The sequence below is a fragment of the Salvelinus sp. IW2-2015 genome, linkage group LG30 (genome assembly GCF_002910315.2).
Source record: "Salvelinus sp. IW2-2015 linkage group LG30, ASM291031v2, whole genome shotgun sequence".
Taxonomy (NCBI): Eukaryota; Metazoa; Chordata; class Actinopteri; order Salmoniformes; family Salmonidae; genus Salvelinus; species Salvelinus sp. IW2-2015.
Genome location: NC_036869.1, coordinates 1,554,801 through 1,580,769, shown reverse-complemented (window position 1 = coordinate 1,580,769; position 25,969 = coordinate 1,554,801). Strand labels below are relative to the sequence as shown.

Here is a 25,969-nt window from a genome sequence, read left to right as displayed (position 1 = left end):
AAAGCTGTTCTGGCCGTGTTATGAATGATGCGGGCAGGACAACCTAAGCCAATCACCTCCCGCTGCAGAGCATTTTTAACTTTGGTATGGACATTGACCCTCCCCAGCCTATTCAGTCCTCCAAAGTCGGCAGAGAATGTTTTCCAGGTTACATTTTTGGATGACCACCAGGACCTCAGCTGCAATTTCCTCTGCTGTTTCTCCATTCAATTCAACAAAATCAATCAGTTTTGTTTCCACAGATGTGCTGCCATCATATATCTTACATATCTGACTACTATTGGCAGCAGCTTTACATGTCCATGATTGGACGCATCAATGGACAGGGACACAAATTCAACCTGGTCTAGGTCCTGTGTTACCAAAGTAGTTGTCCATGTTGCTAATACGTTACTCACTATGGTGTCACATTTTGTCCAAGCACATGTAAACTTTGGCTCACAAAGCTTCCGTGTCAGTTGTGCTGTGCAGTCCATAGATCTGTAACTATGATTGTGTCACATAGTGTGGTATGCAAAGACACCCTCCTGCACAGCTAAACCATATTCTTCTTGGGAAGGCTCTACCTTCTTGAAGAATGTGGTGACAGAGGGCATACCAACACGGGCAATCAGAGAGGCTTTATGCTTTTTCGTCTGCTGATGTTCTACCACTGCCGTTCTTCTCCGGCTGTCAATTGAAAGAGGAATTACAAAGGGTGCCGTGAACAATTCTATCGTCTTGACCTGAGCGTATAAATGGAAATTTTCTCATGTTTTTCATAAAAAGTGCATTTCCGCTTCTTGGAAAGAGTCATTGTATCTCCTCTGTCTGTTCTTCTTCACTCTCCTTGTGTCACTCTTCTTACTCTCTTAACTTTTTCTTCTTCTCCAATCTTTCTCCTCCTCTTTTCTTCACTCGTCTTCCTTTCCTTCTCTTCACCTTTCCACCTCACTCTTCTACACTCTCCTTGCTTCACTCTTTTTACTCTCTTATTTTTTCCTTCTCCTTTCTCTCCAATCTGTATTAATAAACAGTATACTATTAGATAAAATACTTTGGTTAACAGATTCCCATTGCTTGCCTCATTTTTGTATTTTATCTCGAAAACATTGTTTGGAATAATAAATTGGCAGGTTCTGTAACCATATCTTTACCTTTCCTTCTCTGTCTCGTTCACTCTTCTTCCTATCCAGTCTTCCTCCTCTCCACTACTAATGTTATCCATGAACATTTCTAAATATATTTTCACACTACTTATTATAATGCCAAACCATTAAAATTGTAATCTACAGAAATATTCTCAGAATTAATTGTGCATTCATTTAATATAATCATATTTTCAAAATAGCCCGTCCACTGCATGTTTACATGTGAACGTTTTTTAACCTAGCTACCATAACAGTAGCTAGCTAACTTAGTCTACATAGCTAACGTTAGCTAGCATAACCTATTTAAAACCTTATAGAGCAGATAATCTATCTATATAATAAATTGTGACATAACATCACTAGCTAGTATCTCAAACGATTGTAACTTACCTGGCTTGAAAAGACGTGTGTGGTGATGTTGTGGATTCACTTGATACTTGCTAGCTTCTGGCCGAGTTTTCCACAGCAGTTTTCTCTAAAACTATCGCGAGCAAGTAGTTAGTAGAAGAAGAGTGAATGAAGCTGCTATAGCGAGCAGCCCCCTCTGTTGGCCTAAACAAGCACAACGCGATTGAGAATGTCAAACCGGTAGGCTCTGCTGGCCGGGTCTTTCTTGCCAAGTAAAGTATCTCACTTTGCGGTCTGTTTTTAACCACAGTTAAAACGGGACATTTCCGACGACTCTGCTGTGTCAGTCTAGAATAGGGTGACCAGATGTCCCCGTTTTTTCGGGACAGTCCCTGTTTTGGTGGCCTGTCCCGGCTGGAGCTGTCCCGGAAAATGGGACGTCTGGTCACCCTATTCTAGACTGACAAGCAGAGTCTCATCTGGATTATTACGATCTTGGTGCGTCAAGGCCTGGAGGTTTACCGTGGTTGGGAGCCGCTCCCAGTCCTGGGGGAGAATACAAGGATTTGTTTTTGTTCAGTTGTAGTGTGTTGTGTGGGTTGGTTCAGACTGAGGGACTACCGCCCACGGCTGGCTCCTCGTAACTTGGATCTTCCAGTCAGATCCATATCTGCCAGTAGATAAACAATGTGAGCATACTGTGTGTGTGTGTGTGTGTTGTGTGTGTGTGTGTGTGTGTGTGGTGTGTGTGTGTTGTGTGTGTGTGTGTGTGTGTGTTGTGTGTGTGTGTGTGTGTGTGTGTGTGTGTGTGTGTGTGTGTGTGTGTGTGTGTACAGTCATGTATAGACCCTCTATGTTGTTGCCAATGGCTCCGTGGACGGTCTAATGTTGAGCATCTGGAGGGTCCTGCTCAGCCCTGAGTCAATTATAGAACAGGCCCAGCCTCTCTCTCCGTCACACACACACACACACACACACACACACACACACAACACACACACACACACACACACACACACACACACACACCACACAGCACAACGAAAGTCTTGTGAAACATATAGCTCCCTCTTTCACAACTCGTCTTGTTTGTACATTCAGTGATTCCTCCTCGGTTCCTCTGCTGACGCATATTTCGTGAATCACACCAATCGTGTGACTTCCTCCTCTGATTCAGGGGCCTAATTCGGGGGAGGTTATCGGAGGCCCCTTGGGACACACCCGGGCCCTCACGTGTGGCTACAATCACTCTCCTTTACTGAAAGAATGTCACTACTGTATTGTACTACATTGATGACTCACTGCGACCCCATATTATAGAGAAATGCATAAGTGTGACTGGGTATGAATCAGTGTTCACTGGAAACAAAACTCATGATATATGGATAATTTACTAGACCCCTGATGACTGACACATTGAACAGGTTGAAAATGTGACATTTGACATAGATGACTTGCGCCAGACATTGTGTTTTCCTTGATGGCCAAAAAGCTAAATTTTAGTCTCATCTGACCAGAGTACCATCTTCCACGTTTGGGGAGTCTCCCACATGCCTTTTGGCGAACACCAAACGTGTTTGCTTATTTTTTTCTCTAAGCAATGGCTTTTTTTTGGCCATTCTTCCATAAAGCCCAGCTCTGTGGAGTGTATGGCTTAAAGTGGTCCTATGGACAGATACTCCAATCTCCGCTGTGGAGCTTTGCAGATCCTTCAGGGTTATCTTTGGTCTCCTTGTTGCCTCTCTGATTAATGCCCTCCTTGCCTGGTCCGTGAGTTTTGGTGGGCGGCCCTCTCTTGGCAGGTTTGTTGTGGTGCCGTATTCTTTCCATTTTTTTATAATGGATTTAATGTTGCTCCGTGGGATGTTCAAAGTTTCGGATATTTTTTTATAACCCAACCCTGATCTGTACTTCTCCACAACTTTATCCCTGACCTGTTTGGAGAGCTCCTTGGTCTTCATGGTGTCACTTGCTTGGTGGTGCCCCTTGCTTAGTGGTGTTGCAAACTCTGGGGCCTTTCAGAACAGCTGTATATATACTGAGATCATGTGACAGATCATGTGACACTTAGATTGCACACAGGTGGACTTTGTTTAACTAATTATGTGACTTCTGAAGGTAATTGTTTGCACCAGATCTTATTCAGGGGCTTTATAGCAAAGGGGGTGAATACATATGCACGCACCACTTTTCCATTTATATTTAATTTAGAATTTCTTGAAACAATTTGGACTATTTTGTGTGTCCATTACATGAAATCCAAATAAAAATCTATTTAAATGACAGGTTGTAATGCAACAAAATAGGAAAAACGCCAAGTGGAATTAATATTTTTGCAAGGCACTGTATCTAGTAGTGTACTGTTTATTTAGAAAAGTGGGTTGGGACATTCCTTGTGTGTTGAAATTGCAGTTTCAACATACGTTTTTTCTTTTATCGGTTTACCTTTCTTTGAATTCAGTTTTCGTGGCACTGCCTCTAACTTGTGTTATCACTCTATCGGGGATAGCCCTCTCCCCCTGCTGTGTGTGGTATTGATTGTGTCTTTAACAATACTTATTGGTTACACTAGGCGGCAACTACGGAAACATCTGTGTGTCTGGAGATCTCTCTCTCTCTCTCCTCTCTGTCTGATCCTTTGTCACCTCCAATATACCGTATTCACTGACAGACCTCTGCTCCACCCATCTCAAGCTGGGGACAGATTTTTGGATCAGTGATGTTTTGGGGTGACGAAGCTACCTAGGAACTACTATAYAGAAGAGATGAAAAGTAAACCCTTTAGACAGTGGACATATTGTAAAGGTGTGTTCATTTTGCCTGGCTACCCAGACTCCTTGCTCTGACCAAACGCTACACCATGCCAACGGACGTTAGTTTAGCGAACGACAGAGCAGTGGAATAATTTTGTAACAGTAATGCTACTGTTTTTACTGCAGCTGTGCTAACCACGGTACAGGTGAGTCTTTTCAAACCACCCTTTCAAGTTTTTCTAGTGACCACTAGGGGGTAGCGAGGTGGTCACTGTGCCAAAGGGAAACAAGTGGATGACCCCGTGGTGATGTCACAAACTAAAAAAGCTAAATCATAGGGACAAAATAGAAAGAAAGAGCTAAATGGCAGTTGCTTTTGAAAATAACTGTTTTAGGTTTATTCAAGAGAGAGAGAGAGAGAGAGAGAGAAAAGAAGGATTAGGCTAGGAGTGAGGGGGATAGGGCAGAGAGAGTGTGAAGGAGGGAGTGGGAGGAGTGGTTTGTTCATACTTAGCGGCTGTACAGTATATATAACTCAGTTGTTTAGCCTGACAGTGCAGTGAATTAGAAGAGAGTGAGGGAGAAAGGGAGACAGACTTTCTCTCTGTGTATGAATTACCGAGAAAGCAGCAGAAAATAATATCATCTTTTACAGGACTGGGTTTTTCTATTGGATTACAAACAAGAAGAGAGATTTCCACAGAACACACATACAAGGTAAAATGGATTACCTCTTTCCCTCTCTCTGAGCCAGATCAGACAGGTCCAGGATTCACATTATTATCAACATTTTTTAACAAACATTTTGGAAATAGTTTTGATGGTAAACAACAAAATAAATAAAGCTAGTTAGATTTCCTTGGCTATGCTAGTTTTGTTATAATGTGATTGTAATTAGCATTTACTGTGACTAGTTTCAGTTATGTTCAGGCTTCCTAATCAGATTCTTAGGAAAGTTTGTTTTCAGAGTTTGACTAGTTTTCTAGTTAAATAAAGGTTTAATTAAAAAAACAATGATTTAACCCACATATAATACTACGAAATTAGACTTGATATGTGGAACAAGTGACATAAAAATGTCTGAAAGTGTAGTGTACATCTTGTTATGTATTCTAGATACTAAGATTATTGCTCATTTTGTTTTTGTACTGTGTCTCCTGTTTTATACCAAGGGAGGTTTGTGTGACACCTGTAAAATAAATGGTTGCTTTGTTTAGTGTATCCTTGAGTTGAGAATAAAAGTAAACAGAACTCAAGGACTCCATGACACACTCTTAGAACTCTCTAGAAATACCTCACTCCATTGAAATGCTTTTAGACTGATTCTGACTGTGAGTGATTGAGTTACCTAGTGGGTTGTGAAGCAATGTTTCAAAGTTCAGCTGATCCTATTTGTCTGTATGTGAAGAGAGGTGAGAGAGAAAAGAGAGTTGGTGTGTGTGTCTATGCGTGTGCGTGTGTGTGTGTGTTTGCTTGCGTGCATGTGTTTGTTTGTCTGGCTGTCTCAGCACAGGTGAATGATACTGCCCAGGTGAGATGAAACCAGGGTGTGTTGAGCTTGTTCAGTGTTCTACCCTCATGACTCCATACAATATGAGGCAGACAGGCAGCCGGCAATGGACTCTGGAAGTTGTTGAGCAGCTGGTTCTAGGGCACTGCATCCCTCTGATTTGCAGTCGTTATGGGTTATAATAACTGTGGAATGTCTATAAGTTGGTTGTGCGATGAGGCTATGGTGGCTTGCATATGCCTGTTTTACTGTGCTGGAGGGATCAACAGCAAGGCTACAGCTGACAACAGTACTGTGCCATTCTGTATGTCTGAGGCGCTACCATGGAACCAAAGCAAGGCTACAGCTGACAACAGTACTGTACCATTCTGTATGTCTGAGGCGCTACCGTGGAACCAAAGCAAGGCTACAGCTGACAACAGTACTGTGCCATTCTGTATGTCTGAGGCGCTACCGTGGAACCAAAGCAAGCTCACAGCTGACAACAGTACTGTGCCATTCTGTATGTCTGAGGCGCTACCGTGGAACCAAAGCAAGGCTACGCTGACAACAGTACTGTACCATTCTGTATGTCTGAGGCGTTACCGTGGAACCAAAGCAAGGCTACAGCTGACACAGTACTGTGCCATTCTGTATGTCTGAGACGCTACCGTGGAACAAAGCAAGGCTACAGCTGACTACAGTACTGTGCCATTCTGTATGTCTGAGACGCTACCGTGGAACCAAAGCAAGGCTACAGCTGACTACAGTACTGTGCCATTCTGTATGTCTGAAGACGCTACCGTGGGAACCAAAGCAAGGCTACAGCTGACTACAGTACTGTGCCATTCTGTATGTCTGAGACGCTACCGTGGAACCAAAGCAAGGCTACAGCTGACTCAGTACTGTGCCATTCTGTATGTCTGAGACGCTACCGTGGAACCAAAGCAGGCTACACGCTGACTACAGTACTGTGCCATTCTGTATGTCTGAGGCGCTACCGTGGAACGAAACTGGAACGAGACTGGACCCAGCAGGCCGTATCATATTCACAGGGATTAGATTTTAATTGCACCTTTATTTAACTAGGCAAGTCAGTTAAGAACAATTTCTTATTTTGGTTAACTGCCTTGTTCAGGGGCAGAGCAACAGATTTTTACCTTGTCAGCTCGGGGATTCGATCTAGCAACCTTTCGGTAGTTGGTGATGGTGTTTGGTCATGGTGTTGTTGATGATGGTGTTTGGTCATGGTGTTGCCGGTGGTGTTAATGGTAGTTGGTCATGGTGTTGATGGTGGTGTTAATGGTAGTTGGTCATGGTGTTGATGGTGGTGTTAATGGTAGCTGATGATGGTGTTTGGTCATGATGTTGATGGTGGTGTTAATGGTAGTTGGTCATGGTGTTAATGGTGGTGTTAATGGTAGTTGGACATGGTGTTAATGGTAGTTGATGATGGTGTTTGGTCATGGTGTTAATGGTGGTGTTAATGGTAGTTGGTCATGGTGTTGATGGTGGTGTTAATGGTAGTTGAGGATGGTGTTTGGTCATGGTGGTGTTAATGGTAGTTGGTCATGGTGTTAATGGTGGTGTTAATGGTAGTTGGTCATGGTGTTAATGGTAGTTGGTGATGGTGTTTGGTCATGGTGTTAATGATGGTGTTATTGGTAGTTGGTGATGGTGCTTGGTCATGGTGGAGGTTGGTAATGGTGTTAATGGTATTTGGTGATGTGTTGGTGGTGGTTGGTCATGGTGGTGATGGTGTTTGGGGCTGGTGATGGTAGTTGGTGATGGTTGATGATGGTGGTGATGATATTTGGTGCTGATGGTGGTTGGTGCTGATGGTGGTTGGTAATGGTGTTTGTAATGGTGGTGTTGATGATACACACACACACAAACACACACAATAAGATGTGGCTGGGGGCCATTGTATGTCCGTCCCATGGCTGTGCAGAGAGTTCACACACCAGCTAAAAAACATGGCAATCAGGGATAGCAAATATATATATATATATATATATATATATATATATATATATATATATATATATATATATATATATATATATATATATATATATATATATATATATATATATATATATATATACACTGCTGTGTTAAGGTGTGGTCAAGATTCTCTCCATGTCGGAGTGGCATTGACTAAAATACAATAAAATAGAATACAGTATAAACATATGAAATGAGTAAAGCAGTATATTAATAAACAGTATTAAAGTGACCAGGGATTCTATGTCTATGTACAGTGCCTTTGGAAAGTATTCAGACTCCTTGACTTTTTCCACATTTTCTTACGTTAGAGCCTTATTCTAAAATGTATCTATTAAATAAAAATCCTCAGTAATCTACACAAAATACCCCATACTGACAAAGCAAAAACAGTTTTTTAAATGTATTAAAAATACAAAACAGAAATACCTTATTAACATAAGAATTCAGACCCTTTGTTATTAGACTCGAAATTGAGCTCAGGTGCATCATGTTTACATTGATCATCATTGAGATGTTTCTACAACTTGATTGGAGTCTACCTGTGCTAAATTCAATTGATTGGACATGATTTGGAAAGGCACCAAACCGACTATATATGGTCCCACGGTTGACCAAGGCCCTTCTTGGTCAACCGTGCATGTCAGAGCAAAAACCAAGCAATGAGGTCGAAGGAATTGTCCGTAGAGCTCTGAGACAGGATGTGTCGAGGCACAGATCTGGGGAAGGGAACCAAAACATGTCTGCAGCATTGAATGTCACCAAGAACACAGTGGCCTCTATCATTCTTAAATGGAAGAAGTTTGGAACCACCAAGACTCTTCCTAGAGCTGGCCGCCCGGCCAAATTGAGCAATCAGGGGAGAAGGGCCTTGGTCAGGCAGGTGACCAAGAACCCGATGGTCACTCTGACAGAGCTCTAGAGTTCCTCTATGGAGATAGGAGAACCTTCCAGAAGGACAACCATCTCTGGAGCCCTCCACCAATCAGGCCTTTATGGTAGAATGGCCAAACGGAAGCCACTCCTCAGTAAAAGGCACATGACAGTCTACTTGGAGTTTGCCAAAAAGGGACCGAAAGACTCTCAGACCATGAGGAACAAGATTCTCTGGTCTGATGAAACCAAGATTGAACTCTTTGGCCTGAATGCCAAGCGTCACATCTGGAGGAAACCTGGCAACATTTCCCAGGACATAGACTTAAATTCTTGTTAATCTACCTGAATTGTCCAATTTACAGTAACTGTTACAGTTAAAGAATATCATGCTATTGTTTGAGGAGAGTGCACAATTTTTAACATAAAGTTATTAATAAACAAATTCGGCACATTTGGGCAGTCTTGGCACAAAATTTTGAACAGAAAAGCAATGGTTCATTCGATCAGTCTAAAAAATTTCACAAACAATGATGCCATCTAGTGGCCCAAAATGTAATTTTTCAGGACCCTGTCTTTCAAAGAAAATTCGTAAAAATCCAAATAGCTTCACAGATCTTCATTGTAAAGGGTTTAAACACTGTTTCCCATGCTTCTTCAATGACCCATAAACAATTAATTAACGGTCGTTAATACACTAACAGCTTACAGACGGTAGGCAATTAAGGTCACAGTTATGAAAACTTAGGACACTAAAGAGGCCTTTCTACTGACTCTGAAAAACACCAAAAGAAAGATGCCGAGGGTTCCTGCTCATCTGCGTGAACGTGCCTTAGGCATGCCGCAAGGAGGCATGAGGACTGCAGATGTGGCCAGGTCAATAAATTGCAATGTCCGTACTGTGAGACGCCTAAGACAGTGGCAGACCACGTGTAACAACACCTGCACAGGATCGGTACATCCGAACATCACACCTGCGGGACAGGTACAGGATGGCAACAACAACTGCCCGAGTTACAGCAGGAATGTCCAATCCCTCCATCAGTGCTCAGACTGTCTGCAATAGGCTGAGAGAGGCTGGACTGAGGGCTTGTAGGCCTGTTGTAAGGCAGGTCCTCAGCAGACATCACCGGCAACAATGTTGCCTTTGGGCACAAACCCACCGTTGCTGTACCAGACAGGACTGGCAAAAACTGCTCTTCACTGACGAGTTGCGGTTTTGTCTCACCAGGGGTGATGGTCGGATTCGCGTTTATCGTCAAAGGAATGAGCCTTAGCACTGAGGCCTGTACTCTGGAGGTGGAGGGTCCGTATGGTGGAGGGTCCGTTATGATCTGGGGTGGTGTGTCACAGCATCATTGGACTGAGCTTGTTGTCATTGCAGATAATCTCAATGCTGTGCGTTTCAGGGAAGACATCCTCCTCCCTCACGTGGTACCCTTCCTGCAGGCTCATCCTGACGGGACCCTCCAGCATGACAATGCCACCAGCCATACTGCGCGTGATTTCCTGCGAGACAGGAATGTCAGTGATCTGCCATGGCCAGTGAAAAGCCCGGATCTCAATCCCATTGAGCACGTCRGGGACCTGTTGGATCGGAGGGTGAGGGCTAGGGCCATTCCCCCCAGAAATGTCCWGGAACTTGCAGGTGCCTTGGTGGAAGAGTGGGTTAACATCTCACAGCAAGAACTGGCAAATCTGATGCAGTCCAAGAGGAGGAGATGCACTGCAGTACTTAATGCAGTTGGTGGCCATACCAGATACTGACTGTTACTTTTGATTTTGACCCCCCCTTTGTTCAGGGACACAATATTCCATTTCTGTTGGTCACATGTCTGTGGAACTTGRTCAGTTTATGTCTCAGTTGTTGAATCTTGTTATGTTCATACACATATTTACACATGTTAAGTTTGCTGAGAATAAACGCAGTTGACATTGAGAGGACGTTTCTTTTTCTGCTGACTTTACATTATGGCCTTTCTCTTGCATMTCAAAGATGATGGTACAAAAAAACATAAAAGAACGGTTGTTTTTTTCTTTGTATTATCTTTTACCAGATATATACTGTGTGATATTCTACTACATTCCTTTCACATTTCCATAAACGTGAAAGTGTTTCCTTTCAAATGGTACAAAGAATATGCATATCCTTGCTTCAGGGCCTGAGCTACTGTCACGCCCTGACCTTAGTTATCTATGTTTTCTTTATTATTTTGGTTAGGTCAGGGTGTGACGAGGGTGGGTATGCTTGTTTTGTATTATCTAGGGTTTTTGTATGTCATGGGGTGTTAATAATTCTAGGCATATGTAGGTCAATGGTGGCCTGAATTTGTTCCCAATCAGAGGCAGCTGTTTATCGTTGTCTCTGATTGGGGACCATATTTAGGTTGCCATTTTCCCTTGGGTATTTGTGGGTTCTTGTCTATGTCTTGTCTTGTCTATGCCTGTTCAGCACTCTTTGTATAGCGGTTCGGTTTTTTGTTTTGTTCAGTGTTCATTCTTATAATAAAGAGAATGTACGCATACCACGCTGCACCTTGGTCTCCTCCATACGACGGCCGTGACAGCTACAGGCAGTTAGATTTGGGTATGTAATTTTAGGTGAAAATTGAAGAAATGGGTTTTAAGGTGGTTCTTCAATACTTGTTGGATGCTAATTTGTTGACTGTCGAGCTGTTTAATTATACTGTGATATTTTCACACATGATCATCTGATCCAGGTAGGAATTTTCCAAATAACAGCCAAGTGACTGTTGTGATAGCGCACGCATGCAATGCAAGTGCTGGACAAAAGGTGTCTTATTAGCAGTGGTGGAAAAAGTACTCAATTGTCATACTTGAGTAAAAGTAAAGATACCTTAATAGAAAATAACTCAAGTAAAAGTGAAAGTCACCCAGTAAATAAACAATTTAAAGGCAATGTTACCGAATACTAATTGAGGGTATGGGAACGTTTGACCCCATGGGAATGTGATGAAAGAAATAAAAGCTGAAATAAATCATCCTCTCTACTATTATTCTGACATTTCACATTCTTAAAATAAAGTGGTGATCCTAATTGACCTAAGACAGGGAATTTTTACTTGGATTAAATGTCAGGAATTGTGAAAAACTGAGTTTAAATGTATTTGGCTAAGGTGTATGTAAACTTCCGACTTCAACTGTATATATAGTACATGTGCTCTGTAGGACATGATAGAGAGAGGCGTGGTCTGTAGGACAGGACAGAGAGAGGCGTGGTCTGTAGGACAGGACAGAGAGAGGCGTGGTCTGTAGGACAGGACAGAGAGAGGCATGGTCTGTAGGACAGGACAGAGAGAGGCCTGGTCTGTAGGACAGGATAGAGAGGGAGGCCTGGTTTGTAGGACAGGATAGAGGCGTGGTCTGTAGGACAGGATAGAGAGAAAGGCGTGGTCTGTAGGACAAGATGGAGAGAGGTGTGGTCTGTAGGACAGGATAGAGAGAGAGGCGTGGTCTGTAGGACAGGATAGAGAGAGAGGCGTGGTCTGTAGGACAGGATAGAGAGAGAGGCGTGGTTTGTAGGACAGGATAGAGAGAGAGGCATGGTTTGTAGGACAGGATGGAGAGAGAGGCCTGGTCTGTAGGACAGGATAGAGAGAGGTGTGGTCTGTAGGATAGGATAGAGAGGTGTGGTTTGTAGGACAGGATAGAGAGAGGCGTGGTCTATATAGGACAGGCTAGAGAGAGGCGTGGTCTGTATAGGACAGGATGGAGAGAGAGAGAAAGAGGCATGCTCTTTGGGACATTTCCTGAACAGGATAGAGAGAGGTGTGGTCTGTAGGATAGGATAGAGAGAGGTGTGGTTTGTAGCACAGGATAGAGAGAGGCGTGGTCTATATAGGACAGGATAGAGAGAGGCGTGGTCTGTATAGGACAGGATGGAGAGAGAGAGAAAGAGGCATGCTCTTTGGGACATTTCCTGAAGCGTCTGTCAGATTAGCTCTGACAGACAGCAGGAAGTTTGTTTCCATGATGACGTGATAGCCTCATACTCTCATGTTGATGATAATAATGTCACAACCCCCGTTTTTGACTGAGCGGTGGTGGAATGTCCCTTTTTTAATAAACAGTGAAGTATTGCATTGAGTGCTATTTTAGTGTGGCCGCATCGAACAACGTATTATGCAAAGAGACCCCAGAGGGCCATATTTATAGCACTTACAGGCTTTGTCCCAAATGTAACCCTATTCTCTACATAGTGCACTACTTTTGACCAGGGCTGCACCCTATTCCCTATAAAGTGCACTACTTTTGACCAGAGTACTATGGTCCCTGGTCAAAAGTAGTGCACTTTATAGGGAAAAAGGTGTCATTTGGGACATTGACACAGTCTAGTCTCAGACCTGAAACCATTGAAATACAGTAACAGTATTGGGCAGTTCATTCTTTGCAGCTTTACCTTTCTCTTCATCAAAAGTATAGATTTGCACTGTTCAAATACAGTAGAACATTCTGTGAATGCTATAGAGTTCTTTGAAGAGTAGCGTAAGGCTTTGTGGAGAGGTCCCTTAAAATCTTGACCTAACCTGTTAGATGTAAACGCCCCAATTTCGAAAGTGAGTATACACCTCAACAATTTATAGCTATTTTTACCAGAAAGGTGAGATTTTAATCTGTTTTGGAGTATGCAGCATTCCTAGTTATTGTTGATGGCCCTCTCATTACCTTTGGGTATGTCTATTTAGGCGAAAATCTACATTTTGCCATCATCATCCAAGGTATGTCAAAACTACATAATATACAAAGTGATATGTTCCATACTTGTTGATTATAAACGCTTATTACATAAAAAGGTGCTATGTTACTATTCTTACTAGTTATGTTGAAATAATCTAAACCCAAATGACAGGCCGTATTAAAAAAGTTCTGAAACAAGAGGTATTCTGTTGTCTTGAGACCTCTCATAGGAAGCGGTTTAAACAAATACAGTACTTTAATCATCAGTTGCTTACACTAGGTTCACCCTTTGAATCAAATCAAATTTATGTTTGTATGTTATTACAGTTAGTTGATGCTTTTGATACACTGTATGACCCTGTTAAAGGTTGTGAGTGGATTGTTTCATAAAGGAACCAGATGAACGTGGGTGTTATCACGGGTTGATATTTCAGTCCACTGTGAAGGGAAACCTTGCAGAGTAGGCATGCAGCTCAGGCTTCCTCCTCCTTCTCCTCATCCTCCTCATCCTCATCCTCCTCCACCTCCTCCTCCGTCTCCTCATCCTCCTCCTCCTCCTTCTCCAGCTTCTTCTCCAGCTCCTCCTCCTTCCATCTTCCTAAGAACTCTCTCCAGCTGTTAAATGACCCACTGAGTATGACTTTTGGGCCTGCTGTTAGATTTGAATATATTCTCCTACTGTTAGACCTACATATCTCACTTGTTGATCTCTAAGCAGGACTAGGCCTGTCATCTTATTCCAAAATAATCTATTAGGATTTTGACAAATGTCTGACCTGACACTCTAGCAGTGTCTACATAACAACTTCTGACCTGCTCACAGCATCCTAACAGATGTTCTTCTTTGTCCCTTCTGTCAGGGTAGAAATGAAGCTTCTAGCGGCCATAGCAGTGGTGCTCCTCCTGGTGGTGGCAGAGAGTATGGTGGCCAGAGGCGCATCCAGGAGGACCAAGAGGGAGCTGATGAGCCCGCTGCACATGGGGGGAATCAGGGACCCGTTTGGGTCGTACTGCGAGCGGAGAGGGGGCTGCTGCCCGGGCCGGGACGACCAGTGTACGGTGCCCTACCTGGACACCATCTGTTACTGTGACCTGTTCTGTAACCGCACCGTCTCCGACTGCTGCCCCGACTTCTGGGGCCACTGTCTGGGCATCTCACCCCCTTTCATTGGTAAGTGAGAGGGTGTGTGTGGGGAGGGGGGTGTGGTGCGGCTGGGGGGGTGGGGGGTTGTATGGTGTGTGTATGGGCCTGCCACTTAGGATTCAAACAGAAAGGCCCAGTATAGTGGCAGACCTGTAGAGTAGCCAAAGTATACAGGTCCCACACTGAGTGGCTAGTATGGGACTACTGAATGAATGACAACTACCAACTGCTAATCCTACGCACAGGCAAAGTTATGTGTTCAACTGTCACAGTACATTAGGTAGGAGGTCCCATTGGCCTGTGAAACCTTAGCACACTGTGGTAAAATAAAATMTTATTTGTCACATGCTTCACAAACAACAGGTGTAGACTAACAGGGAAGTGCTTACGGACACTTCCCAAAAATGCTGAAAGAAAAAAAGAGAAATATTATTTTTCTATTAACTCAAAGAATAAATACACATGAGTAGCGATAACTTGGCTATATACACAGGGGACCAGTACCGAGTCGATGTGCAGGGGTACGAGGTAATTAAGGTAGATGTATACATATAGGTATGGATAAAGTGACTAGTTAACAGGATAGACAATAGACAGTAGCAGCAGTGTATGTGATGAGTCAAAAGAGATTAGCGCAACAAGGGTTCACTGGTTCACTTTCTCTGCTTTCACAGTATAAACATGCTTCACATACACTATAACTCTGCTAGTTGTTGTGGAGGTGTAAAATGTTCTGCTGGCAGCAGGGCCCAACCTGAGAAGAGACCAGGAACTACAGTAGTCTTCTTATTAGTCTGAGACAGAGGGAGGGGGGAGGTCAGGAGAAAGAATGCACACTATGCAGAGAGAGGGAGAGATAGGCGACGGGAACGGGACAGGAGGTAGGGAGAGGTCGAGGTAGGTATGTGCTCGCTAGATGACAGGGAGGTTGCGTTTCCCAAAAGAGATTAACACACCTTAGCCTATGGGAGAAAGAGAAAGGAGTGACACCTTCATTTCTCACTCTCTCTACCTCACTTGCTCTTTCCCATCTCTCAGCTCACCTTATCAGAGAGCAGCTCAGACAAACTGTAGGATAAATTCCAAAACCTATTCATTCAAATCAAGACAAATCACACACTCACCCCCCTTTTGACCTCCTCCTTTTCCGCAGCAACAAGCTTCCGTCCCTCTCCTCGCCCCAACCTGGGCTCGAACCAGGGACCCTGTGCACACATCAACAACAGCCACCCACGAAGCATCGTTACCCATCGCGCCACAAAAGCCGCGGCTCTTGCAGAGCAAGGGGAACAACTACTTCAAGGTCTCAGAGCGAGTGACGTCACCGATTGAAACGCTATTAGCGCGCACCACAGCTAACTAGCTAGCCATTTCACATCGGTTACACTAGTTCCCACTCCACAGAACCATTAGCTTAAGGGTTAGGGTTAGGTTAACCTCTCCTAAGGTCCAACTCCACAGAACCACTGGCTGAAGTTAAGGATTAGGGTTCGGTTTAGGTTCACCTCTCCTAGTTCCCACTCCACAGAACCACTATGGAGTAGTGATGGAGTTAGAAGAGTTTATCGATACACTCGTGAGTTAATATACTGTAAGAAACATAATAAAAAAATCCCATCAAAATCCATTCAGTTTAAGCTAGAGATATCTATTTTTTTGCATGGGCTGCGTCTCAATCCACCACATCTGCCGATGTCGGCCCACCGTATCTGCAGCTACGGCTGTGTTTGTCAGACTATGAGACATCCCGAAAATTGTTCTTCTCACGAAAACGTCTGTAGTGTCATGGGACTCGTCTGAAGTCGGTAACGCTGATGTGCCAACTGTCTGTACTGTAGCGTCCGAAACCATGTAGGCTACAAACCAATATTTTGCTCTACGTGCCACGGGACTCGTCTGAAGGTAACCCATACAAATCAATGGAATTATGGAGGTCGTTTTGTGCCAACAAAAATAAAGGGTTAATATATGTGTCCCAAAAATACAATATTTTCTGAGCTTTCCTTATGTCTCCTAGATATAGGACAGACACTTCAAAACCGTTCTGTTAACTCTCTCAACTACACCCACACAGCCAGGGTGTTACTGTTAACTCTCTCACTACACACCTCCAGCACCAGGATGTTACTGTTAACTCTCTCACTACACACCTCACAGCCAGGGTGTTACTGTTAACTCTCTCACTACACCTCACAGCCAGGATGTTACTGTTAACTCTCTCACTACACACCTCACAGCCAGGATGTTACTGTTAACTCTCTCACTAACACCTCACAGCCAGGTGTTACTGTTAACTTTCTCACTACACCTCAAGCCAGGATGTTACTGTTAACTCTCTCACTACACACCACAGCCAGGATGTTACTGTTAACTCTCTCACTACACCTCACAGCCAGGATGTTACTGTTAACTCTCTCACTACACACCTCACAGCCAGGGTGTTACTGTTAACTCTCTCACTACACACTCACAGCCAGGGTGTTACTGTAACTCTCTCACTACACCCTCACAGCCAGGATGTTACTGTTAACTCTCTCACTACACACCTCACAGCCAGGGTGTTACTGTTAACTCTCTCACTACACACTCACAGCCAGGATGTTACTGTTAACTCTTCACTACACACCTCACAGCCAGGGTGTTACTGTTAACTCCTCACTAACACACCTCACAGCCAGGATGTTACTGTTAACTCTCTCACTACACACTCACAGCCAGGTGTTACTGTTAACTCTCTCCACTACACCCTCACAGCCAGGATGTTACTGTTAACTCTCTCACTACACACCTCACAGCCAGGATGTACTGTTAACTCTCTCACTACACACTCACAGCCAGGTGTTACTGTTAACTCTCTCACTACACACCTCACAGCCAGGATGTTACTGTTAACTCTCTCACATACAACACTTCACAGCCAGGATGTTACTGTTAACTCTCCTACAACACCTCACAGCCAGGGTTGTTACTGTTAAATTCTCACTCACACCACCTCACAGCCAGGGTGTTACTGTACTCTCTTCACTACACAACTACCTCAGCCAGGTGTTACTGTTACAATCTCTCACATACAGACAATAACACACTCACAGCCAGGATGTTACTGTTAACTGCTCTCACTTAAACAACGAACAACACTCAACAGCCAGGATGTTACTGTTAATCTCCTCACTACAGCACCACACCTCAACCAGCCAGGGTGTTACACGTTAACTCTCTCACTACACACTCCAGAACAGATGTTTACTGTTAACCTCTCTCACTAAGCAAACACCTTCACAACCAGGGTGTTTACCTGGGGTTAACTCTCTCACTACACACCTCACAACCAGGGTGTTACTGTTAACTCTCTCACTACACACCTCACAGCCAGGATGTTACTGTTAACTCTCTCACTACACACCTCACAGCCAGGGTGTTAATGTTAACTCTCTCACTACACACTGTGTGTGGGTGTGTGTTTGTGGACACGTGGGTGCCTGCATGGCTGGTAGCTTGGGTGCTTTCCCTCTCCTGCTGGCGTTTGAGCACGCCTGTGTGTGACCCTCATGCCTGCGTGCCTTTGTGTGTCTGTGTGTCTGTGTCTGGAGTGTGTAGTGTAAATGATCCATGGTATCACCATCTTAAAACAATTCCATATGTTAGCACCCCCCCAACGGCTTAGACTTTTAGAGGTAATGAGACAGACAGACAGACAGACAGACAGACAGACAGACAGACAGACAGACAGACAGACAGACAGCTAGCTAGCTAGCTAGCTAGCTGAAGGAGGAGTAGCTGCTGGAGTGTTACTGTGTTACTACCATAAATCACACAGCAGTCTCCTGCAGGGCACGGCCCAACACAGCGTTAGCTTCTGACCCTCCTCCTACAAAAGGGGAGTGTTAGAGGTCAGCAGAGATGGTGTAGATATCTGTCCCAGTCAGTCCAGGACTTCAACTGAACATTGGAATGACCCTGTAAACCTTTGAAAATGACAAAAGACATTGGAAAGGAAATAGTGCTGAGAAAACTTTGAAAAAAGGACCATGAGGATAATACATGGATTATACGTTTTTGATTCAAACTCCATGGAATGTCTAATCCTATACTGATGAGGTCTAGATGGAATTTAAATTGACCCCACCCCCGGAGGCCACACGGGTGTGTGTGGTTTTGTCTTTGCCCAGTGAGGGGTGGGATGTGTGAGGTAGAGTGGCGCCCCTGTCCCCTGGAACCCCCTGGAGGTGGCAGGGTTTTCATTAAGTGTGTGTGTAATTAAGCTTGTTAAGGCATGATGAGGACCTGTTAGCCCTGGGAAACAGAGGACAGAAGCCAACAGGACATTCCAACAGAAGATTACTGCAGCTCAGGGTTCCCCAGACCCCACACACTACTACACCTCACAGCCAGGATGTTAATGTTAACTCTCTCACTACACCTCACAGCCAGGATGTTACTGTTAACGCTCTCACTACACCTCACAGCCAGGGTGTTACTGTTAACTCTCTCACTACACACCTCACAGCCAGGGTGTTACTGTTAACTCTCTCACTACACACCTCACAGCCAGGATGTACTAGTTAACGCCTCTCACATACACCTCACAGCCAGGTGTTACTGTTAACTCTTCACTACCACCTCACAGCCACGGGTGTTTACTGTTAACTCTCTCACTACACCTCACAGCCGGGTGTTACTGTTAACTCTCTCACTACACACCTCACAGCCAGGATGTTACTGTTAACTCTCTCACTACACACCTCACAGCCAGGTGTTACTGTTAACTCTCTCACTACACCTCACAGCCAGGATGTTACTGTTAACTCTCTCACTACACCTCACAGCCAGGGTGTTACTGTTAACTCGCACTCACAGCTACACCTCACAGCCAGGATGTTACTGTTAACTCTCTCACTACCCTCACAGCCAGGGTGTTACTGTAACTCTCTCACTACACCTCACAGCCAGGATGTTACTGTTAACTCTCTCACTACACACCTCACAGCCAGGGTGTTACTGTTAACTCTCTCACTACACCTCACAGCCAGGCTGGTAGCTTGGGTGCTTTCCCTCTCCCGCTGGCGTTTGAGCATGCCCGTGTGTGCCTCTCATGCCTGCGTGCTTTTGTGTGTCTGGAGTGTAGAGTGTGGGTCTGTGCCTGAAGTGTAGGTATGTGCCTGGAGTGTAGAGTGTGTGTCTGTTTGGAGTGTCTGTGTCTATAGTGTGGAGTGTGTGTCTGTGTGTGTGTGTCTGTGAAAATGTATCCACTCACTACTAAAATTTAATTTTAAAACGGGTGTGTGTTTGTAGTGTGTAATGTAGAGTGTGTCTCTGTAGTGTAGTGTAGAGTGTGTGTAGAGTGTGTGTGTGTGTATACATGGGAGTGTTGTGAGAAGATATAGTGGAGGAATCTGTATGAGTAAGCCTCTCAGATATTCCGCCACAACTGGACCAAAAAGTTATCATTAATGTGATCCTATCGGCTGTCAGCATCTTTTTGAATTTCCTCCCTTTGTTTCCTTCCAGGCACCTGTGAAAGAAACAGCCACAAATTCCTCTCAGGACAAACATACAAAGAGAACTGCAACTTATGGTACGTGTCTCTAACCTCTTCCTCTCTTTTCTCCCTGTACAGTGCATTCAGAAAGTATTCAGACCCCTAAAACAGAAATACCTTCTTTAAATAAGTATTCAGACCCTTTGCTATGAGACTCGAAATTGAGCTCAGGTGCATCCTGTTTCCATTGATCATCCTTGAGATGTTTCTACAACTTGATTGGAGTCCATCTGTGTTAAATTCAATTGATTGGACATGATTTGGAAAGGCATACACCTGTCTATATAAGGTCCCACAGTTGACAATGCATGTCAGAGCAAAAACCAAGCCATGAGGTTGAAGTAATTGTCCGTAGAGCTCCGAGACAGGATTATGTCAAAGCACAGATCTGGGGAAGGGTGCAAAAGATTTATGCAGCATTGAATGTCCCCAAGAACACAGTGGACTCCATCATTCTTAAATGGAAGAAGTTTGGAACCACCAAGACTCTTTCTAGAGCTGGCCGCCCTGACAAACTGAGCAATCGGGGGAGAAGGGCCTTGGTCAGGGAGGTGACCAAGAACCCGATGGTCACTCTGACAGATCTCCAGAGTTCCTCTGTCGAGATGGGAGAACCTTCCAGAAGGACAACCATCTCTGCAGCACTCCACCAATCAGGCTTTTATGGTAGAGTGGCCAGACGGAAGCCACTCCTCAGTAAAAGGCACATGACAGCCCGCTTGGAGTTTGCCAAAAGGCATCTAAAGACTCTCAGACCATGAGAAACCAGATTCTCTGGTCTGATGAAACCAAGAATGCCAAGCGTCACGTCTGTAGGAAACCTGGCACCATCCCTACGGGGAAGCATGGTGGTGGCAGCATCATGCTGTGGGGATGTTTTTCAGCAGCAGTAAGGATGATGAAAAGATGAATGGATCAAAGTACAGAGAGATCCTTGATGAAAACCTGCTCCAGAGCGCTCAGGACCTCAGACTGGGGCGATGGTTCACCTTCCAACAGGACAATGACCTTAAGCACATAGCCAAGACAACGCAGGAGTGGCTTCGGGACAAGTCTCTGAATGTCTTTCAGTGGGCCAGCCAGACCCCGGACTTGAACCCGATCGAACATCTCTGGAGAGACCTGAAAATAGCTGAGCAGCAACGCTCCCCATCCAACCTAGCAGAGCTTGAGAGGATCTGCAGAGAAGAATGGGAGAAACTCCCCAAATACAGGTGTGGCAAGCTTGTAGCGTCATATCCAAGAAGACTCAATACTATAATCGCTGCCAAAGGTGCTTCAACAAAGTATTGACTAAAGGGTCTGAATACTTATGTGATATTTAAGTTTTTTATTTGTTATAAATTAGCAACAATTTCTAAAAACCTGTTTTTGCTTCGTCAGTATGGGTAATTGTGTGTAGATTGAGGGGGGGGGGGGGGAAACTCATTTTAGAATAAGACTGTAAGATAACAAAATGTGGAAAAAGTCAAGGGGTCTGAGTACTTTCCTAAGGCACTGTATATCTCTGTCTCTACCTCTCCCCTCTCACTCCCTTTCTTTACATCTCTCTGTCCAAACAGTGATCACTCCTTCAAACACTTTGATCTGATGACGTGACCTTTCTGGTTGTACCACAGACAGACCCACATTATCCATGGAGAGTTTTGGGAACCCATTCATTTGGTTTAATGTAGCTATCGCCTTCATGAAATTAAAGAGTCTTGCATCTTATCAAACAAGCAGCAGAAGAAAAGCAACAGCTACATATGGTTGCACATCACCCTGCAAAACAACACTGAGCATTTGGCAACGTTGGGAAACATTGCACAATATTGGGTAACAGTGGGCCTTTTGGGGCTAGGGACAGGGGTAGGATGGGTTACCTCTACAAGGGCTAGATGGGAACAACACATTCAAATCCCCAGCAACTCTCCTCCTCTTCTCCTCCCTTCCTCCATCTGTTCCTCTCCTTCTGCTCTCCCAGTATTGAGGAGTAGTGAACTACATGTAGTAGTTCAGAAGCTTGATGATAGTTATACAGATAGTAATGCCGGCTAAACTACAGTAACATCCCAGCTAGGATTTAGTTCATTAATACAGGATAAACTACAGTAACACCCCAGCTAGTATTTAGTTAACCAGTACAGGCTAAACTACAGTAGCATCCCAGTTAGGATTTAGTTAACCAGTACAGGCTAAACTACAGTAGCATCCCAGTTAGGGTTTAGTTAACTAATAGAGGCTAAACTACAGTAACATCCCAGTTAGGATTTAGTTCATTAATACAGGATAAACTACAGTAACATCCCAGCTAGGATTTAGTTAACCAGTACGGGCTAAACTACAGTAACATCCCAGGTAGGATTTAGTTAACCAGTACAGGATAAACTACAGTAACATCCCAGTTAGGGTTTAGTTAACTAATACAGGCTAAACTACAGTAACATCCCAGCTAGGATTTAGTTAACCAGTACGGGCTAAACTACAGTAACATCCCAGGTATGATTTAGTTAACTAATACAGGCTAAAATACAGTAACATCCCAGTTATGGTTTAGTTAACTAATTCAGGCTAAACTACAATTACATCCCAGCTAAGATTTAGTTAACCAATATACTGCACAGGCCAAGCCGATTCAGACTGGGGCGTATGTGTTTGATAGGCATTAGAGACCCAATGCTGTATAAACCTTACAGAAGATAATCAACGTTCAGCTGTGCATCACTCTAACCTAATGCTATAGCAGCACTGGTTGTGCCCTGTTTATCAAAAGTGTTGGAAAAACATGTTAATAATCAACTGACTGGCTATCTTGATGCCTATAGTATTCTCTCTGGTATGTATGACTGGTTTTCTTGATGTCTATAGTATTCTCTCTGGTATGCAATCTGGTTTCCGCTCAGGTTATGGATGTGTCACTGCAACCTTAAAGGTCCTCAATGATGTCACTATGGCCCTTCATTCTAAGCAATATTGTGTTGCTATTTTTATAGACTTGGCCAAAGATTTTGATACGGTAGACCATTCCATTCTTGTGGGCTGGCTAAGGAGTATTGGTGTCTCTGAGGGGTCTTTGGCCTGGTTTGCTAACTACCTCTCAAAAGAGTGCAGTGTATAAAGTCAGAACATCTGCTGTCTCAGCCACCGCCTGTCACCAAGGGAGTACCCAAAGGCTCAAGCCTAGGCCCCACGCTCTTCTCAATTTATATCAACAACATAGCTCAGGCAGTAGGAAGCTCTCTCATCCATTTATATGCAGACGATACAGTCTTATACTCAGGTGGCCCCTCCTCGGATTTTGTGTTAAACGCACTACAACAAAGCTTTCTTAGTGTCCAACAAGCTTTCTCTACCCTTAACCTTGTTCTGAACACCTCCAAAACAAAGGTCATGTGGTTTGGTAAGAAGAATGTCCCTCTTTCCACAGGTGTTACTATCAATCAATCAATCAAATGTATTGAAAAAGCCCTTCTTACATCAGCTGATGTCACAAAGTGCTGTACAGAAACCCAGCCTAAAACACCAAACAGCAAGCAATGCAGGTGTAGAAGCATGGTGGCTAGGAAAAACTCCCTAGAAAGGCCAGAACCTAGGAAGAAACCTAGAGAGGAACCAGGCTGAGGGTTGGCCAGTCCTCTTCTGACTGCCGGGTGGAGATTATAACAGAACATGGCCAAGATGTTCAAATGTTCATAGATGACCAGCAMGGTCAAATAATAATAATCACAGTAGTTGTAGAGGGTGCAACAGGTCAACACCTCAGGAGTACATGTCAGTTGGCTTTTCATAGCCGATTATTCAGAGTATCTATTCCGCTCCTGCTACTACCTCTGAGGGTTTAGAGTTTGAGGTAGTCACCTCATACAAGTACTTGGGAGTATGGCTAGACGGTGCACTGTCCTTCTCTCAGCACATATCAAAGRTGCAGGCTAAAGTTAAATCTAAACTTGGTTTCCTCTATCGAAATTGCTCCTCTTTCACCCTAGTTGCCAAACTAACCCTGATTCAGATGACCATCCTACCCATGCTAGATTACGGAGACATCATTTATAGATTGGCAGGTAAGGGTGCCCTCGAGCGGCTAGACGATCTTTACCATTCGGCCATCAGATTTGCCACCAATGCTCCTTATAGGACACATCACTGCACTCTATACTCTGTAAACTGGTCATCTCTGTATACCCGTCGCAAGACCCACTGGTTGATGCTTATTTATAAAACCCTCTTAGGCCTCACTCCCTCCTATCTTAGATATCTACTGCAGCCCTCATCCTCCACATACAACACCCGTTCTGCCAGTCACATTCTGTTAAAGGTCCCCAAAGCGCACACATCCCTGGGTCGCTCGTCTTTTCAGTTCGCTGCTAGCGACTGGAACGAGCTGCAACAAACACTCAAACTAGACAGTTTTATCTCAATCTCTTCATTCAAAGACTCAATCATGGACACTCTTACTGACAGTTGTGACTGCTTTGTGTGATGTATTGTTGTCTCTACCTTCTTGACCTTTGTGCTGTTGTCTGTGCCCAATAATGTTTGTACCATGTTTTGTGCTGCTACCATGTTGTGTTGCTACCATGTTGTTGTTATGTTGTGTTGCTATCATGCTGTGTTGTCATGTGTTGCTGCCTTGTGTCGTGTCTTTGGCTATGCCGGATTAAGTGATATGACATGCTATTCTATAAAATCCTTTCTCTGTAATTAATATTACCTGATTGAGCTAATCATGTAAATGTAATTAACTAGAAAGTCGTGGCACCACGAAATAATATTTATAGAGCAGTTATCTTCCGAATAAACTCTTAAAGACCTAGTAATATTTTACATCAATAGCAGTCAATATTAATCGTCACCTTATTTCAGTCTCATCTGAAAGTTGTAAATTCTTGGTTATCTTCACGAACCCTGGCTAACAAGTTGAATCAGCAATACAAAATTGGGTTTAATTATTTATTTACTAAATACCTAACTAATCACACAGAATTACATATACACAGAACGAATCATACCTTGATTACAAATGACGTCATAAAGGAAAACATCCCTAGCGGACGGAACAGATATGACAGCTGGTTACACAAAAGAAAAGGGGGCTGGGTTCGAGTGAAAGGGCGGGAAGACTTGAGGAACAAAGGGAGAAGCCATGCTATCGTAAATACAGTAWCTTATGCATTCTAAATTACCGCCCATTTGGAAAAGGAAAATGCCATTAATATTTACTCTGAGCTGCGCTTCAATAGGTTGGTGGTAGATGGAAGGCCGTGTTGCCCAACAGAGTCCTTTGTCCTTTGAAGAATGTCTCTGCTGGTAAATTGGATACGTTGTAGTAACGTCGTTGAGTGGTAGACGGAATACTATGTGTGTTCTTTCCTAGCCCACGTTTGCAGCTGCTGTTGCTAACTCAACAGCTAGGAGGTATCACTTCTGTAGGGAATAAGATTTCAAAGTTCATACCATTCGCAACCAAAGCTCACGCTGAGGTTGGCTTCGTTCTGTATTTATTATCTGAACCATTCTGACATCGGAACGTCATCCTAATGTACCCGGAACAGGAAGTTACATTTTCGTCAAGGCTTTATATAGTGGAGGGAGAAGGGTGTGTTTTCATAGTTTTATAACCCATGTCTCTTCACAGGGGCGGGCCACTGATTGAGCAGAGCCCTAATCTTATGAAAACCCAAATCTCTCATTTGGAAGCTAAAATTACATTTAATCTTTTCACCAATAATTTTATATTCAAACATTTAAATTGCCCAACAATTCCATGTGAATCTGATAACTCTAATGTGTAGACTTTCCACTGTAGAGTTTATGTCATCCTATCATTGATGAGAATGTCTCAGATGACAACCGAACAGACATCATATTCATTAAGTACCAACCCATATGTTCAACTGGTCGGATTTCCAAAATATGGTTAATTTCTCCCCACTTTCTGATGTTCCCAGAATCTCTATGTTAACCAAGGGATTTTCAAATGTCACATCAGTAGGGTAGAGAGAGGAA

The 25,969-nt window shown here is 43.8% G+C and overlaps 1 pseudogene; it reads left to right on the top strand.

Annotated features, from left to right (window-relative positions):
* The first annotated feature begins 4,678 nt into the window (after positions 1 to 4,678).
* LOC111954768 (tubulointerstitial nephritis antigen-like) overlaps positions 4,679 to 25,969 on the top strand; it is a 57,438-nt pseudogene continuing 36,147 nt past the window's right edge.